Source organism: Cervus elaphus, chromosome 20 (genome assembly GCF_910594005.1).
Source record: "Cervus elaphus chromosome 20, mCerEla1.1, whole genome shotgun sequence".
Lineage (NCBI taxonomy): Eukaryota > Metazoa > Chordata > Mammalia > Artiodactyla > Cervidae > Cervus > Cervus elaphus.
The window spans coordinates 98,811,293-98,835,851 of record NC_057834.1 but is presented as its reverse complement, the minus strand read 5'-3'; the positions used below and the strand labels follow the sequence as shown (position 1 = coordinate 98,835,851).

The 24,559-nt window shown below is 45.3% G+C and overlaps 1 long non-coding RNA gene across 1 annotated transcript; it reads right to left on the bottom strand.

The window, feature by feature from the left end:
* Positions 1–7,066: 7,066 nt before the first annotated feature.
* LOC122677393 lies at positions 7,067–23,747 on the bottom strand. Its single transcript, XR_006335766.1, has 3 exons — positions 23,347–23,747; positions 21,862–22,164; positions 7,067–7,117 (listed from the first exon to the last, which is right to left on the bottom strand). It is a non-coding gene; the product is annotated as an uncharacterized LOC122677393 (long non-coding RNA).
* Positions 23,748–24,559: the final 812 nt, after the last annotated feature.

Below are 24,559 nucleotides of genomic sequence, written 5' to 3'. Positions count from 1 at the left end.
TGCCTTTTCCTCAAGGTATATTCTATAGGGAAAAGGTGACCCTGTGGGGTAGTGGTTAAGCAAGCAGGATCTGGAATCAGATGAAAGTGAAAGTGTTAGTGGCTCAGTTGTGTCTGACTCTTTGCCACCCCATGGACTGTAGCCCGACAGGCTCCTCTGTCCATGGAATTCTCCAAGCAGGAACACTGGAGTGGGTTGCCATTCTCTTCTCCAGAGGATCTTCCTGACCCTAGGGATCGAACACAGTTCTCCTGCATTGCAGGTGGATTCTTTACCATCTGAGCCACTACATGCTTCAGATGTTCTAGGTTCAAATCCCAGTTTCTCCGTCTGGTAGCTGTGTGATCCTGGGCATTTTCCTAATTATGTTGGAATGATGGGATATATGAAAATGAAGCAGAAACCAATGCTGTTGCTGTGTGAACTGGAAACTCAAGAAATCAGCAAAATGGGGCATATGAGCAGTTTTGCTGTCATTGGTTTGTTTTCCACAAGACATAATTCCTGCCGTCAGAATTCCACCTGTGCCCTAGTTGTGGATCACCTACACAAAGGATGGGAACCTATGTCATAATGACCTGAACAGCAGGACCTGACGGCGTCCTGACCTCAGGCAGAGAGGACAAAGGAGAAGTTAGGTCCAGAGTAAAGAAGAAGTGGGCTCCTCCCGGGCCTGCTGGACTCTGCCAGAGCCATTGCTCCTCTCCTGGGGAGACCTGGTTACATGACCATCGCTAATGCTGACAGAGGATGAACTCTGCACCTGGAACTTTCCTAAGGGCTTCGCTTGCTTTGTTGTTGTTTAGTTGCTTAGTCGTATCCGACTCTTTCGCGATCCTATCGCAAAAGACTAAAGCCTGCCAGGCTGCTCTATCTGTGGGATTTCCCAGGCAAGAATACTGGAGTGAGTTGCCATTTCCCTTTCCAGGGGATCTTCCTGACCTAGGGATCGAACCCACATCTTCTGCACTGGCAGGCAGATTCTTTATCACTGAGCCACCAGGGAAGCCTGCTTTACTTGCTAGGGATTATTAATGTCCACAACATTCACATGATGCAATCCTTCCCTTTTTGTCACTCCTAGTTTATTTACAGAGGCCTAGAGGGAGGTGACCCACCTAAAGTCCCCCAGCTAGTAAGGGGCATGTCAGGATTCAGCATGGAGGTTCGCAGCTCACGTGTCTAACCACCACCAGATACCTGGCAAGGAGAAGGCAGCCTGGTTTTGCATCAAAAGTGTCAGCTTCAGGATGATACAGAGTGAGGATCTGATCAGGCTCTGTGAAGTCACACCAGGGTTGTTCTGAGGACTGAGATCATATGTTTAGCCATCTTCTTCCTCTTTCTCCCTTGTCAAGCTTTTCCCTCCTCCAGCCCCACCTTTATCCACCTCTGTTTAACTGCCATATTTCTTTACCTTTGCTTTTCAGAGTTAGGGATGAAAAGCTAAGATCTTCCACATCTTGATCTACTCTTCTAATGGAATAAGAATTAGGGATGAATTATTAAATATATATGCATGTATATTTTATATACACATGCAAATACATATGTGCAAACACACATTGTGTGTGTGTGTGTGTGTGTGTGTGTGTATGTATGTAGAGATGGTTAGATCAATAGATATATAAGCCCTTTGAAAGCTAACGTTAAAGATCCAACGTTATCTCTTATGAAAGGTCCTTGATTCTGGTATGGCACAGTGGATGCTGGAAAGAAAAGGCAGTCACCTACTTAGCAACATGAGCCTAAAGTGCAAGAAGTGTGGCAGGAACCATACTTTCAGCAACAATGCAAAAATGGGAGTGCTCAGTTTGGCTGAAGGAGTAGGGCAGGCTTCTCAGAGGAGACTGCATTGACACTGCATTGAAGGGCAGGTGGAGGACGCCAGCCAATGACGTGGAGAAGACTTCAGGAAAGGGAATAGAAGGTGCATACCGTGACAGTTTTTGGTCAAGTGCAGCTGTGAGAGGGCCTGGAGAGCTGCAGCCTGGAAGTGAACATGGGCTGGATACACTACCTGTTATTTCCTTTGATCATCTGGACAACGTACATTAGTATACCCATTTTACAGAGGAGGGAACTGAGTTTCAGGGAGGTTAAGTTGTTTGTCCTAAACCACACAGTTAAGAAACAGAAGCTCTAAGATACGGCCGGTGCCACACAGTTTTCCACTTGAATATGTAGAGGTGAGGGAGAGTGCTGACATGCTAAGAGGGATCAAGAAGACAGGAGGCTGAGTTTTAGTGCTCAGCGTCTTTTGTAACCCCCAGTTGTTATGGGTTCAAGTGAGATTATGCATTTGTATATGCTTTATCTGAAAAGTGCATTGCAATTACGGATGGTGTCAGAACATGGGAATGATGTTATTATTGAATTGAACCTAAGTTCCAGTGCAATAATGAAAACCGGAGGCTTTCAGACTCCTCAAAACTGGCGAGCGGAGAAAAGTGCATGACCTTTGGCATTAGACAGACCTGGGTTCTAGGGCTTGCTCCTTTACCACTCGCCAGCTGTGAGGCCCTGGGCACATGCATTCTTTGGGTCTTGGCTCCCTTATCTGTGAGATGGAGAGGCTGTGCCCAGTGTGCTCCGAGGTTGTCTCTTGGCCCCACATAGTGTGGTTGTGAGTCTGCCCTCAACCATTCAGCACAGCCAGGCTCAGATTCACCTTCAAGTTGTCCTCCAGTGGCCCCAAAGATAGCCAGAAAATCTCAGGAAAGGACACACAAGTTGACTACAACTTAAAAAAAAAAACCAAACCTTAATTGTTCTGTTTGATTTTAAAATTAGTCTATGCAAAAATCAGAAGATACTGAAAAACAAAAATATAAAGCCTAGAAGTAAAATTTTGAGGATCCAGAAAAATCTAAGAATGAATATAGAGTTCATCTCGTCTGAGGCACTATTAACTTTTTGGTGTGTGTCACCAAATTTTTTCAAATAAATCAATATGTGTAAGTATTTAAAATCTAGAAACTCTTCTTGTATATAATCTCTCATTAGTTAAATATAAGGGATACTCTCATATAGAAATCATTTTTTAAAAAATTCTAGTTGAATTCATTTAACCAGTCAAAATTGTTTTGAAAAAAATAGTTGAACATTTTTGGTGTCAAGATCAATCGTTTTATTGTTAATGTGTCAAATGGAAAGTGATAATCTTATTAGGTTATATAACTATTCTTAAAACTCTTTACAACCTTTTCAAAATCAGTCAAGTACAAATTGGTCAATTAAACTTGACTTTATATCTTCAGCTTTAGAAGATAGACGTGCTAATCTCAGTATCTATGGATTGCTTTTTGAAAAGTTCACTCTCTCTATAGCATTCTATTCACTAAGAAAAACTGATGCAAGATAGCACTTTGGGGAGGGGATATCTGGAGCTGGAATTCTGCAGCTGTCTTCTCTTCATTCCATAAATGATCCAGCTCGTTCAGGCTGAGTTTAGCCCATTGCGGGAAGGAGCCTTTGATGGGTAAACCCCCGAGTGTACACTGGAGACTGGGGTTAAGAAATGCAAAAGGAGGTTTACGAGTATTTACTTAACCCAAGCTCTGGTCCTTACTTCTCTATGTATCAGTCAGGAGAAGCCAGGTCCTGCTGTGATAACAAGCCTCCCCAATCTCAGTGTCTTAACACAATAACAATTTACTTCTCACTTAATGCTGTCGTTGGTAGGCGGTGGACTCTGCTTATTTTAGTCCCTCATTGACGCAGGAAGCAGTGGCTTCATTTCAACATGTGCTTCTAAGAAAGGTGGCAAATTCTTAAAGCTTCCATCTGGAAGTGCTATGGACAACTCCCACTCACATTTTATCAAAGAAAGCAAGTCACATGACTACACCTAACTTCAAATGGGGGCCAGGAAGTGGACTCCTGCCATCTGATGGCCATTTTAGCATGAAACCAGCTGTGTGACCTCAGGCCATTCAGTTATGCTCTGAAGGTATCTGTAAAATAGGGGATATATTCGCTGGTTCACCGTTATCTGAACACTCTGTGAGGACTGAAGGAAAAACAGATGTAAATCCACAGTGCAAATGATGGGGTATTCACAGGAAAGCCTAATAGGAAGAAGTAGCATTTTTGTAGGACTGGGATTTATTTTTGCTTCCATTTACTGAGCTCCTAGTATGTTCTACTGTGCTCAGTCAACTCAGTTGTGTCCGACTCTTTGCCATCTATGGACTGTACCCCGCCAGGCTCCTCTGTCCATGGGATTTCCCAGGCAAGAATACTGGAGTGGGTTGCCATGCCCTCCTCCAGGGGATCTTCTGACCCAGGAATCAGATCCATATCTCCTGCATTTCAGGCAGGTTCTTTACCCACTGAGCCACCTGGGAAGCCCAGTATGTGTTAGGCTCTATGCTAAATGCTTTCATAGCAAGCACCTACTGTGTGCTAAGCTCTACACTAAATGCTTTTATAGCAACCCTAAGAGGTAGGTTTATAGGTGAGGAAATTATGGTTTCCGGATGCTAGGTAACCTGTCCCAGGTCCCACAGATGGTGACTGGTGGGACCTTTCCAGGAGATAGAGACAGGGTATGTCTGCCTCATATGATGATGTTGCTCTTTCTCCTGCATATGCTATTAAGGGTCATCTGTTCACTGCTTAACCTGCTGGTTTCCCTACTAGACTGAAAGGTTCTCAAAAACAGAGGTGTTCCCCTTAATTCTTGGTCTCCTTATGTTGCCCAGCCCTGTACCCGCCACATCGTGGGGTGGCCATGAAAAGCAGGAGGAGGAGGAGAGAGAATTAAACCAAAGATCAGTGTGTTGGATTAAATCGCCCCTACCTGGCTGATAACCTTCAGAATGTCACTTCTCCTCTTGAAGCTCCCATTTCTTAACTGTTAACATCAGTTCCATGGGCCTTTCCATCTATAAAGGCTTCATGAGCCCCAGTCTTCAAACACTTATCAACTTAATAGATACTTATTGACTTGACAAGAAGACATGACTGTACTTTAAAGACTTTTTATTATCAATTTTAGGTCATGTGGCTTTTCTTTGACATACTTCAAAGTCAGAGAGAAAGTGATATTATTTAAGACACACCACATCTACCTTTACCTGAGCACATTTGCCTCAGGTTCTGCCAAAAAAAAATGGGGGGTGGATGGGAGGGAGAGAAAGGGGACATAGCCAAGACGGTGGCGCTCATGAGCCCTCCTGCCGTGTGTCCAGAAGGAATTTCTCAAAGGCAGGCCCTCACTGGGTAAGAGCGTAGACCCAGCCTGACCTCTGGAGGAAAGGTCCCCTTGAGACAGTGTTGCAGAGTCATGCACTCTAGGCTTGCCAGGGCTGCAGAACAATGGGTTCTGGACAACCCCCCCGGTCCTTCCTGCAGATACCAGCCTGTAGAAAACACACTTTGGGAGCCGCTGGTCGGGGGGACAGGGTACGTGCGGCTCTGCCCGGGAACAGCTGTGGTGGTGCGGCAAGCAGCCTCTTTCTGAGGGGAAGTGGTGAGGAGTCGGCTGGACTCATGGCCACCCCAGACGCTGGGGCTCCACTCGTAATTCTTCCTCTTCCTCACTCACATAATAAGAGCTACTGCTGTCAAGCACCTACGCAGGGTGGGGACTGATCAGCATCGTGTAGACCTTAATTTTTTAAATCTCACGTCAGCCTGTTAAAAATAGGTACATTTCCCCCCATTCTACAGAAAGGACCCCAAAGCTCAAAAAAGCTGCATCACTGGCCACTGTTATGTTGGAAAGACTGTGACCAGGACCCATCCTCCAAGTCCACCCCTGAGGTTTCTCACAGAGGAAAGGTCACCTCCAGACCTCACCTCTCTCACTGGGGGCAGCTGGGCTCATTCTTCTGGCCTGTCCCCCCACAGGGAGGACCCCAGGGTCCTGCCAGCGACTTCCTGCCCTGGCTGGCTGAAGATGTGTGTACAGCAACACGACTTCCTGGGAAACTTCAGTGGCCCTGGTTTTCCGTGGGCTGAGTCATTGCAGCTTATCCTGGTGTTCTTAGCTGAAACAGTCAGAGGAAAGTAGCTGGAAACTCCCCCAGGTTTTACCCGCAAAGAATTTGTTGAAGACAATTCAGCCACATTCCTCAGGTTTCTCAGACCTCACCTTGCCCCTGGGAAGATGAGAAGGGCTGGGAAGGCACACGAGGGTGAAAATGAGCCCTGGAATTAAGAAGGGCTTTCGGTGCCAGGCTAGGGAGCTGGTTCCTCCTAAAACACAGCCCAGCTAGCTGTGAGGGCCCAGAGACAGTAAGCCTGTGTCCAGCACTGCGGTCCTGTGGAGAGCTTCCCACAGGAAAGCGCTTCCCACAGCAGCTTGCCAGTCCCTGCTCCATGCTATCCACCCACCTTGTCAGCTAGCATCCAGCGCCTCCTCTGGGCAAGGAACTGAGTTAGGCTTCGGGGACAGTAAAGAGCCCCGAGATTAAGAGGCTGTTAGGCCGATCTGGATCAAAGCTTGGATATGCTGCTTGTTGACTGTGTGACCTAGGGCAGGTTATTTGGCCTCTCTGAGCCTTATTTTCCTATTTGTCATTTATCAAACTTCATGAGTTTGTTGTGAGGATTAAATGAGTAATGTATATGCTCAGCATAGTGCCTGACACATCCTAAGATTCAAGTAATAGTAGCTATTTTGTTATTGCTAAGTACAAAATCATGTCAGACTGTAATGACTTCAGTGCAGTTCCATGACATGCAGAGAGCACCTGGTTTGTGTCCGGAGCCATGCTTGGCTCTGGGGAGGTGGGGAGGTGGAAACCCCTGGTTTCCAGGGGCTCACAGGAGACAGTCCATCAGTAAGTCATTAGGATACAGTGAGGGACCCGCAGCAGCAGAGACACCCAAGGAACGTTGTTGTTGCTGTTTAGTCGCTAAGTCATGTCCAACTCTTTGCGACCCACAGCCTGCAGGCCCACAGCCCACACCAGACTCCCCTGTCCTTTACTATCTCCTGGAATTTGCTCAAATTCATGCCCATTGAGTCAGTGATTCTATCTAACCATCTCATCCTTTGTTGTCCCCTTCTCCTTTTGCCTTCAATCTTTCCCAGCATCAGGGTCTTTTCCAATGAGTTGGCTCTTCTCATCAAGTGGCCAAAGTATTGGAGCTTCAGCTTCAGCATCTAGGGGTATTAAGAGGGCAGAGACACAGAAGAGGGGTTAGTACAGGTTTCTGGAGAAGGTGACACCTGAACTGTGTACCAAGGAGAGTAGGAGTTAGCCAGGTGAAGAGATGGAGGGCTGACAGCCCAGGGCAGGGAGCAGGGCATTCCAGAAGAGGCAACAGCTTAAGCAAAGGCAGGTGCAGTAGTCAAGGTATAGTGTAAATGACCTCAAGGGAGGTGAAATGATCTAAGGCAAAAGAACTCAGGGCTTGATGTAGAAGAGCTGGGCTCCAGATCCACATCCTTCCCTTCCTAACTATTGTTTGCCAAGTCCTTCCCCTCAGAGACTTAATTTCCTCATCAGTAAAGCAGAGATTACACTGGCTACTTAACAGGGCTGACTTCAATCGCAAATGCTGCTGTGTTTACACAGTGACAGCTATGTTTGCAGCTGTGTCTCTTGCACTCAGCCGGGCGCCGGGTCACTTGAGTACTCCAAGACCTTTGAGCACTCAAGAGGGCATCACATGAGCTTAGCTAGCAGAGGACTCGGTGTGTACGAGGCGGCAAGGTAAACACCGTGGGAGTCTTCTAGACCTGCGTCTCCATTCTTCCCTTGCAGATTGGTCCACGAATACCATTTTTGAAATTGAAATTGAAAAGTGAAAGTCTGTCACTAAGTTGTGTCTGACTCTTCACAACCCCCTGGGATGTAGCCCACCAGGCTCCTCTGTCTATGGGATTTCCCAGGCAAGAACACTGGAGTGGGTTGCCATTTCCTTCTCCAATATATGCGCTACTATATGATACTTGTTTTTCTCTTTCTGACTTACTTCACTCTGTGTAACAGCCTCCAGGTTCATCCATCTCTCTAGAACTGACTCGAAGTCATTCCTTTTTATGCTGAGTAATATTCCCTTGCAAAGGGGAGAGTGGGACCAATGGAGAAAGTGGCATAGACATATATACACTACCGTGTGTAAACTAGATAGCTAGTAAGAAGTTTCCGTATAACACAGCCCAGCCAGGGGATGATCTAGAGGGGGGATGGGGGGATGGCGGGATGGATGGAGGCTCAAGAGGGAGGGGATATATGTATAATTATGGCTGATTTATGTTGTTGTAGGGCAGAAAATATGACAACATTGTAAAACAATTTTCCTTCAGTTAAAAAGTAAATGAAAACAAAACAAAAAAAACTCCCCAAACATCATAGGAGTCTTATGCAGTTACATTTCACACCCCAGAAGCTGAGAACCATCTTGATCTTCTCCTGAGTGTGCCAGGCTGGCTGAGGGGGTTCCCAGTCCTTGGAAAATCCAGGGTAAACCTGGATGAGTTGGTCACCCAACAAATGCAACAAAGGAATTTACCTAAATATAATCCTGCTGCAGGCTGGTGGCCAGGCTGGAATTTGAACCCAGGCCTGTTTGCCCTTAGTACCCAAGTTTTTAGCCACTGCATTATTACTTAACCGATAAACGATGTCCTTTCAAAACAGAGGGATCGCGGAACTCTGATTCATTACCAAACAGACGGATTAATCTTCCCTGTCTCTAAACTTACTAATTCTCCTTCCGCACAATGGGCCTGGCATTCGGTCTTGGGATATGACACCCATATTTCGAATACTTCAAATATTGTCCTGCGAATGGACTGTAAACAGAGAGGGCAGTGGGGGTAGAAGAGGAAAGGGGGGATGGGATGAGGCCATAGCCACTAGCACCTGTTCTCCTGGGACCACGGCCGAGTGGTCTCAGGCTCTCTGCCCTGGTCACCTCGCTTCTCTCCAGAGCTGGAGGCATCAGATGCAAATAGTTGGCAGGCCCACCCTGGGAGCCTTACAGTTGGACGGCAGCTGTGAAATGAGAGTCCAGGATGGAGAGCGAGCTGAATGGGGAGCAGAAGCCATCAGGGCCTTTGCTTTCTTTTCCAAAGCACATTTGAAACCAGCAGCGCGCTGGTGCGAGGCCGGCGGCCCACGGCGCAGGATGAACTGGATGCCTGCTGGGCGACAGGCAGGAATTATGACACAAGGGCAAAGTATTATTTACTCCCTGGGAACAGGTGCTGCCCGGGACGCGCAGTCCTCTCTTGCCTGACTTCCCTGCCCACGTGTCCTCGGAGGCAGCTCCCTCCAGCACCCCACGCAGTCCCAGCCCTCAGTGGCGCTGCCTGCTTCTCTGGCCCCCAGCCCCTGGCGGCGTGTAGCTCACAGGCGCCCGGAGGATGCCATCACTAGCCGGCTCCCGCCTGGGGACGTGAGCTTGCTGAAACCAGCTCGTTTTACATAAGCTGTTGCTGAAGATGTCAGGTGATAACAACTTTCGGCTCCAGCTAACCGGCAGCCGCCCTGTTTGTGCCCACGCAGATGCATCAGACAAAGGGAAAGTCGTGGAGGAGCAAAGGAGAAAATAATCCTCCACGCAAGTGTCTTTGTGAACCGGCAAGTTCAGCTCTGGAAAACTGTCCTAGGCTGAACCAAGATCAACTTTTTTTTTTTTTTTTTATGAGAGGGGAAACAAACAATCAGGCAGGCAAACTCCAACTACCACCAGCTGGTTTTTCCTCCCCTGATTATGTGTTATTTCCTTAAAGCACCCGTTGGTAAACATACAAGACTCTTCTGTTGATTCACAAAACAATACAGAAGGCGGTTAAGATTTCTTTGCACAGTTTGATTAAGGACAAATACAGAAGGGAAGTGAGTGAACAGAAGGCCTGGAGGTCTTGTTTGGCTCATGAACAGGACCACATGCTGTGTTCACCCTATGCCCTTCTTTGCAAACCCCATGACCCTCAAAACACATCGGTGCCAACTGTGAACCAGCTCCAGGGATTCAGAGAAAGAAAAGTGCTCTAAACCTAGCAGAGGAAGGAAGACAAATATACAGATAATCACAACACATGGCCCAGGGTGGCGGGGGCCATGAGTGAGGAAAAACATACGCTGTGGATTAAGAAGAGGATAAGGTTGCCTGGGGTTGAGGAGCTCTGGAGAAGATGGCCACATGGTTTCCTAGTTCAGACCCGCATGCTCTCTACTGGAACAAGAAACTGCGTCTTCAACAGCATGCTACTTCCAGGCTTGCCCCCACTCCAACACATCTTGCACTTTGCTGCCAGGGGTGTCTTTCTAACTTAAAAATTAGACACAATCCTCCTTTCACTTAAAACCCTTTATTGGCTCCGATCACTCTAGGATAAAGGCTAATTATCATCATTTAGCCTCTGTCTCCCTCCCCAGCCTCATCTCTCAAACTCATCTTTTCAAACCATTTTTCACTCCAGCAGTGTTGAGCCTTATATCATTTGCTCTTCCTTAGATTGCCTTCCTAAATTGAACTCCTATTCATCTGTCAAAACCCACCTTCTGTATGACTTCCTCACAGTATTAGTCATTCTATCTTCTGTGCTGTCTTGTTTGTGTTATAATTATGTGACTTAAAATGCTTTACTTTCCTGCTAATGTCTATCAAAAGACTGGAGCTTCTCAGGGTAAGAGTCATATATAGTTCAAAGTTGTATTCCTGGCATCTAGCACAATGCCTGGCACTTAGTCATGCTCAATACATGTTAGTACCTTTCCTTTCCACCAAAGGAAAGTTGATGCCCTACTTGGGGTTGGCCGTACCTAAGGTACTGAGTGTCTACCTTCTTTCTTCTTGGGGCTTTCCTTTGCAGTCCTCACCACACCTTTTCCAAAACTTTATGTTCCCTCCATCTTTAGCACCTTCCTCCCCCTGCCAGGGGGACAAAAAAAAAAAAAAAAAGGCCTGATCTCAGGTCTCAAGTCTCAAGGGAAGATAATTAAAACTCTTCTAGTGATTTAGTTTGATTTGTTCTGTCTCCAGCTCACAGCCTGTCCCTCATTAGGGAGGTATTAAAGGACTCCTCAATCTGGTGGGCCAAAGAAGAGGGCCCAAAAGAAAAGCGATTAATCATAATTAATCTTCTGTGTCTCTCAGTGTACCAGTTCTTTTGGTCTCACAACAACCCAGTGGACAAAATATTGTTACTTCCATTTTACAGATTAAGACACTAATGCTCAGAGACGGCAAGGGACTGTCCACAGGTCACTCACCTGATAAATGATCAGCCCAGATTGCCTGATTCCAAGGGGCTTTCCCCTCTCACTGCTATGTGGAGGGAGAATCTGTGGAGCTGGGGTGTCTGACATTTCCCAGTCACTCCCAGTCACTCTCCACACACCAAGATGGAAAGCCACTGTCCTGATCATTTCTCCACCCTGCAGATCCAAGAGGCCCCTGCCTAGTTCAGCCAGCCCAGGTTAATCCCATTTTCTGATCTCCTATCTCTTGCTGTGCTGTCTGGTTTGGAATGCATTCTGTATTAAGCTGTTTCTTGTGTATACACATTTTCATCCCAACCCAAAGACTGGAAACATGGCTTAGGTTCCCCAGAAAAAATCTGGGACAATGGCAGTCACAGGGCAAGAAGCTAACCAATAAATCCTTTCATTTCCCAGCTGTATCGATTCATAGATGCAGAGACTTTGGTTACACCTTCAACTTCTTTTGTGATCTTGGACAAATCACTTGCCTTCCTTTGGACTTCAGTTTCCTCATCTCTAAAGCAAGAGGTTGGACTAGAAAAATCTCTTATAATAATATTTAACACTTATATAGCATTAACTATGTGCCAGGCATTGTTCTAAGTGCTTTTCATCTACTAACTTGATTAATCCTCAAAACACCTTAGGAGAGGGACCCTCTCATGATCTCATGTTCTAGATATAGGAAACCAAAACACAGAGAGTTTAAGTAACTTTCCCAAGGTCACAGAGCCAAGAAGTGGCAAAGCCTGGACTCAAAGCCAAGCAGTCTGGTTCCAGAGTCAGTGCTCTAACCATTATACAATACTTCCTTTCTTAGATTTCCTTTTAAAATGTAAACATCTCTCTTATTCATTTCATAGCCATTTACTGACTCTGTACTCTATACCAGTCACAGATACAAATTGTGGTGGGCACCAGAATACAAAATTCCATAAACCCTGCCATTGGGGTCCCCCGGGTATGATAAGGAGAAGGAGCTGAGTGACCCTGAGCCATCTGGCTGTTCTGGGGATCTGAGCTGGCTATGGTAAGGCACAGCTCTCATATGCACCCCAAGTTCAGTTCAGTCGCTCAGTCGTGTCCAACTCTTTGCGACCCCATGAATCGCAGCACGCCAGGCCTCCCTGTCCATCACCAACTCACGGAGTTTACTCAGACTCATGCCCATCGAGTCGGTGATGCCATCCAGCCATCTCATCCTCTGTTGTCCCCTTCTCCTCCTGCCCCCAATCCCTCCCAGCATCAGGGTCTTTTGCACCCTAAAAGTGACCATAAATTGGGTTTTTCAGTACTGTGTTTTATTTTCTTGTGATTCACATTTTAACTCAGAGGTCTTTGTCAGGAAGTAGGATTAAGCACTAATAGTCTATGGATGCCCTGTTCTGGCATCTGTACAGTGGCTTGTTGGGCCCAACTTCTCAGGCCTCATTCAAGGGCCTTCTCCTAATGGAGTCCAGATTCTCCTGTCAACTCATTCTCCAGAGTCACCCTCCGCACGATTCCCCCAGTCTGGATTGAAGACTCTCTTGCCCTCCTAGCCTTGGTCTCTGACCATCTTGGTTCCACTCATCCTTCTTGGCTCATCATAGAATCCACCTCTGTGAAGCCTATCTTGATTCCCTAGATGTAATCACTCCTTCCTCACCCTTCCGTGCAGAGTTCACATTCCTCACAGGCGAGAACATGTTTTATAGGCAATTTTCCAAAGCATGCAATACAGCAATTCCTGGTACAGAGTAGAAACTCTGAGGCATAGTAGAAGGTACAATTAACTTGGCTACAAAGTCTTAGCTTCTAGTCTCTTTTCTATTAGATACTTGTATGACATACAGAAAGTCAATAACTATTTTTTTTTTTGATGTTTGTTTCTTCTGATCACTAAAGAATACAGAGAAGTGTAAAGAAGGTCTAAATTATCCATAATTCCCACCATCCAATGATAGCCACTATTGTTATTTTGGTATATTTCCTTCTTATTTCTTCTCTATGGATGGAACACACACAGAAATAAATATATTGTAAATATTAGTTTTCAAACTTTTCAATTAATATTTTAGAAACATTGTCCTTGATGAAAATCTTTTCTATAGAAGTAGCTTTATAAATTTTTTTGAGGTATAATTTACTTATAATAAATGCATCTGGGCTTCCCTGGTGGGTCAGTGGCAAAGAGTCTGCCTGCCAATGCAGAAGACACGGGTTTGATCCCTGGTCCAGGAAGATCCCACATGCTGCAGGACGGCTAAGCCCATGGGCCACAACTACTGAGCCTATGCTCTGAGCCCAGGAACCACAGCTACTAAGCCCGTGTTCCGCCAACTACTGAAGCCCATGTGGCTAGAGCCCGGGCTCTGCAACAAGAGGAGCCACTGCAATGCGAAGCCTGTGTTCTGCAAGTAGAGAGTAACCCCTGCTCACAGCAACTAGAGAAAGCCCATACAGCCTGTACGAAGACCCAGCACAGTCAAAAATAAATAAATAAATATAATTTTTTTTAAATGCACCCATTTTAAGTGGATAACTTGATGCATTCAGGAAACTGTGTGCACTCATGTAATCATTACCACAGTCAAGACGTAGAACATCTCCATCATTCTCGAAAATTCCTGAAGACCCTGTTTGAAGTCAGTCCTCATATTCCTCCCAAGCCCGGGCAAACATGGATCTGCTTCTACAGATTGAATTTAATGATCAAAATAATATTCCATCATATGGTATTCCCTAATTTGGCCATTTCCTGATCACTGGACATAGGGATGGTGTCTAGTTCTCCCCTGCAATAAATGACAGCTCAGTGAGTAATCTTTGGTCACTCCTCTGATGATTTCCTTGGGATAAATGCTCAAATCTGAAATCATTGAATCACAGAGCATGCACAGTTTTAAGCTTTATGATAAATATTTGAGCAAGTTGCTTTTAATCTTGCCAAGGCTGTTTCCTCATTTGTTAAAAAAAAGGTGGGGGGGAGGGTTAAAAATTCCAGCCTCGAGGAGTTGTCAGGATTACATGATATCAGGTATAAGACACTTTGAGTAACTGGTAAAACTAATCCACAAATACATGGGGGAGCTGAGTAGGAGAGAGTGCAATGGATCTCAGTCAGATGGCTCTGGATTTGAATCCTGACTCTGCCTTTTTTCTAGCTGTTGAACTTGAGTTAGCTATTTAACTCAAGCCTCCATGTTCTCACTTGTCAAATGGGAGTAACAGATTCTGTTCTCCAAAGGTTGTTATGAAGGGTAAGTGAAATACTCCATGTAAAGAGCTTGGAATAATTCCTAGCTCATAGCTGCTCAATAATTTGCAATGATTAGTTCCAGTCAGGGTTCTTGGTTGCAAATAAATAGGTACCAAGTCTGGTTAACTTAAGGAAAATAGGAAGCTATTGAAAGGATTTTGGGTAGTTCACAGGACCAACAAGAAGGCTGAAGAACCAGGTGTGGAAAATGGGCAGGAACTAAGGTAGATTGGGCAGCTGAGAACACAGGCCAGGTCCAGTCCCAGGAACTGTCTGGTTATGATGCTCACTGCTGAGGCTGCTACCAGACTTCCAAACTGTGAGGCTGTGATTGTCTCGAGCCTTCCCCCTGTCTTTATACCACTTGCTCCAGGTTGAAAGTCCCAGATGGAGACATCCAAATAGCTGAGACAAGGTACAGATCAGAGCTCTGGCTGCCAGGGAGTGGGTTGAAAAGATGCCTGTTTTGTTTCAACTTTTGTTTAAGGAGAAAGGTCTCTGCTTCTTCCCTAAACACACAGAAAGAGAGTTCCCTAATGTGAGAAGCAGGGTCAGGTACTATGAAGCTGACAGTAAGAGTCTATCCCACTACTATTTTTCATATTATGAAGACTAAATAAATATCTAGTGAATTACATTTATTCAGTATGGCTAAACATATGCTAAATGCTGTAGGGCAAGCATTATTTTAAAGAAACTTCTTGATGGATGCTCTGATAAAAGATACAGCAAATTTGCATATTCAGATGGTGTCATACTGGGGTTTCTTCCCATGGGAACAGGTCTGCACAAGGTTCTAGTGGTTTGGAGGTGTGTTTGCCTGCACGCACGTGCACGCATGCAGTGGGGTGTGGGAATGGAGAGGACCGAGGGAAAAGGTAGAATCTCTCATTTATTTAAGATGAGCACTCTTGATCAAATCTTCAAATCCATTATTTACTTCCTTTTGGTTTGATTTGATGTAATTTTTTTAATTAAAACTCGAGTTCAGTCACCTATGATATGACAGTCCACTTGCTCATAGATAAGCATGACCTGAGGGGCTTCCCTAGTGGCTCAGATGGTAAAGAATCTGCCTGCCAGTGCAGGAGACGCACGTTCATTCCCTGGGTCGGGAAGATCCCCTGGAGAAGGGAATGGCAACCCACTCCAGTACTCTTGCTTGGAGAATCCCACCACAGAGGAGCCTGGTGGTCTATAGTCCATGGAGTCACAGATAGTTAGACATGACTGAGAGGCTACCGCAGACACACAAGCCTAACCTGGAGGCTGGTCTGATTTCAGTAGGGATCAGTTGAACATTGACTGATTCCTGTTATTTATCTTTTTTAAAGCTATGATTTACTGGACCTATCTTCCCTGGTGGCTCAGATGGTAAAGCATCTGCCTAAAACACGGGAGACCGAGGTTCAATCCCTGGGTTGGGAATATCTCCTGGAGAAGGAAATGGCAACCCACTCCAGTATACCAGCCTGGAAAATCCCATGGACGGAGGAGCCTGGTAGGCTACAGTCCATGGGGTCGCAAAGAGTCGGACACGACTGAGCGACTTCACTTTCACTTTCAATGGGTATTACCTTTAAAAATTCTTATGACCACCCTGTGATGAGAGAACTGAGGCTCAGAGGATAAAGATAATTTTTTTTTTAAGATCACACAGCTAGTGAGTGAAAATTTAGGGATGTGGAACCAGTTCTGCCTGCTGTTGAATTCAAAGCTCTTTGCTGTAAGTCCAGCAGAGCAAACAGTGTGCTTATGACTGAGGATCTGCGGATAGGGCCGCAGTGTAAACGGACACGCTGGCTGGGTGGACGCAGCATGAGGACGGATAATAGAGCTGGGTTCTCTGGGAGATGAAATCTCCAACAGTCATCTCAGGCGTCCAGAGCAAGTGTCCTGAGCGCTCCTCCCCCATCCTTTCAGGAAACTAATATAACTAGTTTTTACATTTCCTTCCTGGTTCTTTCTATGCATTCACAAATTTAGGTGAATATATCCTATATTCATATATCCTTCTCTTGACACAAATAGTACCATACTATGTACATTATTCTCCCATTTAACTTGTTCACCTAGTGCCTTGGAGATCTTTCCATAAGAGTATATATAATTCTACTTCATTTTTTAACAGTTGCATAATTCTCCTAGGATGGCCATTGTATGAATATACCATAATTTACATGACACTCTCTATTAATAAAGATTTGAGAAGCTTCTCTGACTGGCCCCCATTCCTTGAGATAGGCACTTTTTCCTCATGTCCTTCTTTTTTTTTTTTTTTTTTGATGTGGAGCATTTTAAAAGTCTTTATTGAATTCGTGATAATATTACTTCTTTTTTATATTTTGCTCTTTGGGTCAAGAGGCATGTGGAATTTTAGCTCCCTGGCCAGGGATCAAACCCACACCCCTTACATTGGAAGGCAAATCTTAACCACTGGACCACCAGGGAAGTCCCCTGGTGTCATTCTCTATGCATTTCAATCACTGTGCTTATCATTCTGAAGTGTAATTATTTACACACTTGTACTTTTTCTACCAGATTGTGAGTTCCTTGAAAGCAGGGACTACACTTTCTGTGTCTCCAACCCAGTACCTGGCACATGGAAGGATCTATAAATATTTGTTAAATTGAGCTGAATCTATATGCCTAACACTCCACCGGCCCCTTCAAGAATGTAAAGGCTTTGTTACTCTCTGTCTTGTGCCAAATCCTAGGTATGAAATACATACGATGTGTATATTCTCACAGAGAAACTAAACAATCCTTGAATTCAACAGTGAAATACTTGAATTCAACAGTGATTAGGAAGGACATAGATGAGGTTCTTTTCTGTCTTGGTCTAAAGAAAAATTGCTATTTACTCTTAGTGCTGCTATAACAAAACACTATAGCCTGGGTGGCTGAAACAACAGAAATTTATTATGTTACAACTCTAAAGGCTAGAAGTTCAAAATCAAGATTTTGCAGGATTGGCTCCTTCTGAGGGCAGAAGGATCTGTGCCAGGCCTCTCTCCTTGGCTTGTAGATGACTGCCTTCTCTCTATGTCTTTTCATATTTTCTTCCCTCAGTGCTTGTCTGTGTCCAAATTTTCCCATTTTAGAGGGACACTAGTCGTACTGGATTGGCACCCACCTGAATGACCTCATTTTAACTTGATTACCTCTGTACGGATCCCATCTCCAAATAAGGTCACATTCTGAAAGACTGAGGGTTAGGACTTCAGTATATAAATTGGGGGCAGGGGAGAGACAAAATTCAACCCATCACAGTCTAATTTTGAAAATTATTTAAAAGATCATATCAAGGAATTATGATCAGCAGGAGTCTTCTGGGACTATAAAAATTAATAATAAAAAAACCCCACCAGTCTTTGAGTCTGTGATTTACAGATGATGGAGTTTGCTAAAACGTTCCTTTCCCAGCAGGATCTGTGCGTTGAGTCACTCCTTCCCCATTCAAGGCCCACAGCACCTGGAGCCCAAGTTTTCTCCACCCTTGAAAGCGGGAAGTATTCTACTCATGGCTAATTACACTGCCTGCCCTTCCCCACGGTCTTGAAAATATTTCTTTGATGATGTCAAATCTGTACTCCTGTGACTGATAAAAATTTTCAGGTTTCACTCTGGTTCTCCAAGTACTTTTTCAGATCAGGAGAAATCTGACAGACTAGCTATGTGTCATCAGTACGCGTGCTTTATTTAGGATGAGGCTCTATGGTGGAGCCTAGCTTTGGGTCTAAGGGGGACTCCTAGCCGGGTGCATGTCATGGGCCCCTCCTTGGTGGCCCTGTGCTCACTGGGCTTCTCTCTGACCAGCTTCAAAGAAGATGTAATCATCTCTCCATTCATTTGTCTCTCTCCTTGGACTGTCTGTCTTATTCACTGTGTCTCATTAACAGCTGATGCTGAGTAGCTGAACTTTCTGGACTAGTGAGCAAATCTCAAACTGCTTGTGTGAGGAGACCCTGACTCCTGAGACAGTATATGGCTTTGGCAAATGACCATCAGGGGGAAGGGGCCCAGAGAGCAAGTGTGGCAGAATGCAAGTTGGAAATAAGGTTGCACATGAGGGTGTGTGATTGGGAGATTGAAGAGGGGAAGGCAGGAAGAAATGGTCATAGAAGTCTCCCAAAGGGGGTCAGTGGATCCATCTACCCACCCATCTACCCATTCATCCATCCATCCATCTACCCATCCAACCATTCATCTATCCATCTACCCATTCATTTATCTATCTACCTATCCATCCATCCACCCATCCACCCACCCGTCCACCCATCCATCCATCCATCAACTATTGCTGAGCACCTCCTAGGTGGTAGACACTATACTGGGCACTAGGAATGATACAGTGAATAAAACAAGGCCCCTGACTTTTTTGTGTGGACACAAACAAAACTCAAAGTAATGCAAAGGTGCTGTGCCTGGATGTATACTGTAAAGTATAGTGATGAAACCCCAAACAAGGAAAGGAGTGTGCTCTTTCAGATTGAGTCCAAAGGAAAGGCTTGTGAGGCAAGGCTGGGCCAGTGTATCAAAGCAATTGGAGGGGACCAGTGAGCTGGGAACAAAGCAAGTCAGCAATGAATGATGATGGCTTAAAGACCTGACTCTTGTAGGGTTTTAAAATTTCTGTTAAGCTAACATTTATTAAGCACTTACAATGTATCCAACTTTAAGGACTTTAAAGACATTAATTCATTTCTTACACAAAAAGTTAGATAGGTATTATTATCATCCCTAGTTTATGAGTGAAGAAATTGAGGTACGGAAAGATGAAATAGCTTGCCCAAACGCACAGCTAGGAAGTGCTGGAGCCCAAGTTCACACACTCCAGGCGTGCTGCATAACCACCACCTGCTCTATGGATCACAGCATCCGCTTCAGTTAGAGCAGCAAAAGCTCCACCCCTTCACCTGCTCCTCTCCAGCACTGCAAGGAGCAGCTAGTATTCCTTCATTCCCTCAAAATAGTGGGGGTGTCTGCTAACCTCACTATGTAGATGCAGGAGTGCTAGGTGCATGGCAGGAAACAGTGAGGAGGAAGGCAGGAAGTTGAAGAGGTGATGACTGACTGGGTGGTTAGAACCACAAAGGAGAGAAGCACAGATGTTATGAGCACAGAGGAGGACCATGGAGCCTTCTTGGGGTGAGTCAGGAGTCACAGAAGCCTTCCTAGAGAAACTGACCCGGAGCCAGGTCATCCCGCGCCCCAGGGGACAGGGCATGAAAAGCCTTCTTTCACCTCTTCTCTCCTGCAGAGAACCTTGTCTGCAACAAATGCCCCATCAGTACCTACCACTTTCCAACAATCCACCTTTAACTTTCCACTAATCACGATTGTTCTCCCTCCCCAAATGTGTCTGCTTTCTTCCTACCCTTCGCCCTACCTCTTACCTCCTACCTCCTTCTGGGATCTCACGTGTTGGAGCCCCTAAAAAGTGACCCAAAGCAGAGGAACCCTGGAGAGTTATGGCTTTGGCCGGTGAATGGGGATGGGGGAGGATTTTGATGTGGCAGCATCTTTTACAATGCCCCACCCCTGAAGTCACAGCATGAAGGCAGGGTGACGAGGGGGTTGGAGACGCCTTGCCTACTCATCAGGCTGGTCCTGGACAGGAGACAAGCAGGCAGGAAGGAACCGCGAGGCCCTGGACGCACAAGAAAGGGAAAACTGACAGCAGGGTCCAGGAACCCCTCGGCCTGGCCGGCCCTGAGGTTTTCTCTGCCAACCATAAATCCTGGGGGTACTGCAGCCCACAAGCCCTGGCCCTTACTTTCTTCCTTGGGGGGTGGGGGGAAAGTGAGGAAGTGGATCACTCTTAGAAGACTGTTATGATTTCAAAGGAAAACGGAGCTGTTTTTGATGTCTGCCCAGAGATAGAGCCAGGTCCCAGGGGGCTGCATTTGCAGTTCCGGTAAAAGGAGCCGTGTTGACACGGAATTCTTGGACTGGCCTCATTTCATTAAAAACAAGCTGCCAAACCAAATGGGAAATGGAGTTTAGCAGAGAAGTATGTGCTTGCTCCCCTCCCCCCTCCAAACTTGGCTCTGACTCCAAGCAGCATACGACTTAGGTTCTGGGACCAAAGTCCCAGCATCAGGGAATTGTGCTGACCAGTCCCCGGGTTCACAGGACATGCAGTTTGCTCTCCCCATGAGCTATTTCCCAGCAGGGTCAGCCTGTGCCCATGGCCTGTCGCTTCTCAAACTTCCTGTTCTTTAGTGAAAGAAAAAAATGCTAGGCAGAGAGGTGATTGGAACTAGACCAGCTGCCCTAAGTAGGTGTTCCAGAGTCCATAGATCTCTAAAGAAGTTTCAGACTTCTAATTCTTACTCAACATGTCCCAGGATGGGGGACCTGCCACTTTTCACACTCCAGTACTCTTGCCTGGAAAATTCCATGGATGGAGGAGCCTAGTGGGCTACAGTCCATGGGGTCGCAAAGAGTCGGAAATGACTGAGCAACTTCACTTCACTTCCATGGTTAAAAGTTAGGCCAGGTACCTACGCACCAGTCATGGAAGATGGAAGATTGATTCCATTCCTACTTTGCCACCTCCTGGCTCTGTGACCTTGGGTAACTTTCTTAACCTTTCTGTGCCTTGGTTCCTTCAGCTGTTGAATGTAGATAAAAGATCCCATGATATAGAACATCTCTATCATTTCAGGCAGCCCTATTGGACAGCTCTGGTCTAGAAGACCCACTCAGATAAAGAATAAAGAATCTTAGTGCCAGGTTTTCAATTCCTAGTTCCAGCTAATGTGAAGCTCGGCTATGTATATCTCCTGCACTTAGCAGGTAAAATGCTAAGGTATGGTGTTCACACACAGAAGAACTCAATAAATTGTACTGGTTGCTGTTTTTTTAAATTATGAATATCAAAGTATGTTCTTAGGTAAGATTCTTTTGAATATAAAAAGCTAAAATAAGAACCAAAATCCACTCTGACTAGCTCATGAAAACGGTAGTGATGGGAGATGTAGGGTGGTAGATGGAAATTATAAAGGTACAAATGATCTCATGGAATACAGTGCAGGAGATATACATAGCCAGCTCCACTGGCCCTGGCAGCCAGCGGTTAGGACTCTGTACTTTCACTGCCAAAGGTGTAAGTTCCATCCCTGGTCAGTGAACTAAGATCCTGCAAAAAAAAGTTCTACATCCGTGCAATGCACCTGAGAAACTGAATCTTTAATTTTTAATGTTACTTAAAGAAATTAATTTAAATTTAAATAAATTAACTTAAATCAATTAGTTAAAATTATTATATAAATGGGCTTCCCAAGTGGCACTAGGGGTAATGGATCCACCTGCCAATACAGGAGACACAAGAGACCCAGATTCGATCCCTGGGTCGGGAAGATCCCCTGGAGAAGGAAATGGCAACCCACTCCAGTATTCTTGCCTGGGAAATCTCACGGACAGAGCAGCTTCACTCACCTTCTCATTCCAGGTTGCAAGTTAAAGGCTACTCTACATAAGAAACACTTCCAGGTGAAGTCTTCACACCTGACCATCAGGTCATGGAATCTTACACTTTCTCAGCAAGGGCCAGGTGGGGCTCTCTGGGGGGGGGGCTGTGTCGAGCTGGTAGTTCAAGGGCGCTGAGGCTTTTGTGTGAGGATGGCAATGATCCAGTGGTTGGTGTTGACGCCTTGAGTATGACCATGCCTTTCCCAGGCTTCTGGGGGTGATTCAGGCCTTTGTGAGGAAAGCCCAGAGATCCTGTGTTAACTAGTGAATCTGGAAGGAAGCAGATAAAGTGTGAGCCACATTCTGCCTAGTGTGAGCTGCTGGTCCACACCTAAGTCTGGGTGCACCTAGATGTGGAAATACCAGGTTTAAGAAAGAATATTTTTACCTGAAACTATCACAACATTGTTAATCACCGATACCCCAATACAAAATAAAAAGTTCAAAAGGAAAAACAGAAAGAATGTTTTGTTTTCTTCTGGGTTCCTAGAGACACACAAATTGTAGCCTAACACGGAGAAGAGAGAACAATGGCAGACTTGGGGACTCTGTGTCACTGTGAGCTCTTGGCTTTGCCCTGCTGATTTAGCTTGACAGGCCCTCTTGGTCAAGCAACTGACCAGAGCCGGCAAACAGCTGCTATGTCTGGGCTTTGTTTTGAGGCCTTTTAATTGGTTTGTCTGATTCTTTGAATAAATGGAATCAATGGGTTGTTTAACTTATTAGTCAGACATCAAATATTATTAAAGGGACAGCTACATGCCCCAAACTGTGCTCAGCTTTGTGGAAGGATATAGAAATCAAATCCCCATTGAAAACTGGGGTTTAACTCCCACCTCTCTCGGTCATCGTGAGGGAGTGAAGATTGTGATGACAGACAGCAGAGAAGTGGAGCTAGAACTGGAGGGGGCTGTGGCTTTTCATTGTTGTTTCTAATCCTGCCAAAGGCTGCCCTCTACACAGCAGCCAGAACCATTGGTCATATAGATTCATTGAGGCTTGTTGTTGTTTTGTTGCTAAAGTCATGTCCGACTCTTTTGTGACCCCATGGATGGTAGCCCACCAGGCTCCTCTGTCCTTGGGATTTCCCAGGCAAGAATACTGGAGTGGGTTGCCATTTCCTACTCCAGGGGATTTTCCTAACCCAGCGGTCCAATCTGTGTCCCCTGTATTGGCAGGCAGATTCTTTACCACTGAGCCATCTGGGAAGCTCAGAGAGATAAATAGATAAAATGACTCAATTTTTGTTAAAAGTAGAAAAAAACCTAAAATGCTCTGATGACTTCCCATTGTACTTAGAATAAAATCCAAGCTCTAACTTGCAAGTCCCCTGCTCTGACCCCCACCCCACACCCTGATCCCATCTCCTGTGACTCTTTCCTAGGCTCACTCCACCCCAAACCCCAACTACACAGGCCTCCAATTGCACCTCCACATTAAGCCCCATCTCACCTTAGGGCCTTTGCACAGGCAGGTCCCTTCTTTTCCTGGATTTTTTATTTTTATTTTTGCATGGCTGGTTCATCTTGTTATTCACAACACATCCTCAGAGAGGTCTTTCTTGATCGTCCAATTTCAAGTACCTCCTGTCACTCCCGTCACTCTTGATTGTACTTGTCTTGCTTTCTTTTCATTGTAGTATTTACTATTCACTACCTGACATTCTCCTGGTTGTTGTTGTTGGCTGAATTTCTGTCTTCCCCAGTCAGAAGAGCCTCTTCAATAAAAGAAGTCATTCAAGTGGGACTTTGTCTCGTTTGCCGTATGTATTTGCAACTCCCAGTTCTGCGCAAAGCACAGCTGGGTCCTCAGTTATTGTTTGGTGAATAAATAATTGACTTAGTGAGAGAAGCAGTTCTGCAAAGATCCGGGTAGTATGTTGTGTTTAATTGTATGATCTAACTAAGGGATTAGCGTTCTTGGCTGAAGGTTTTGGGCTTCAGTTCCCTCTGCTGGCAGCTGTGATTACCCTATCACCTTCCTAGTTCACTAAAAAAATATTATTTATTTAGTTATTTGGCTATGCTGTGTTGCAGTGGTGGCTTGTGAAATCTAGTTACCTGACCGGGGATCAAACCTGAGCCCCCTGCATTGGGAGCATGGAGTCTTAGCCACTGGACAACTAAGACCACTGGACCCTAAAGCCCTCCCTTTTAAAAAATGCTCGAAAAGGCTGATTCTGGATTGAGTTCAAATCCATGGGTAGCCCCATACTCTCTCTTAAATATCTAGTTGCCCTTGAAACTTCAGCATTTGGATGTTTGCAATGAAGATCAACATCTTCCACGTTCCTTTTCAAAACCACTCCTCCTCCTTTCCCTGTCCCAGCCTTGGAGAGTAATAGCTGGAAATCTGGGCTTAATTCTCTATGCCTGCTTCCCCCTCTACCTTCGCGTTGAGTCAGATTCTACCTCCTATCATTTGAACCTGCACAAATCTGCTTTTGTGTCCCCATCCCTGGTATCCCACCTTTTATTTCTTGTTTTACTTACTGAAATAGTCTCTTGCTTCCATCTTTTCTGACTCCATTCTCCATACCACAAACACATCAGTTAAAATTTGAATCACAATACTTTTCCTTCTGTGGTTCCCTGTTGGCCTTGAATGAAAGCTGAAACTCCTGAACATGACCTAAAAGGCCATAGCATTGTTACTTCACTGGCCT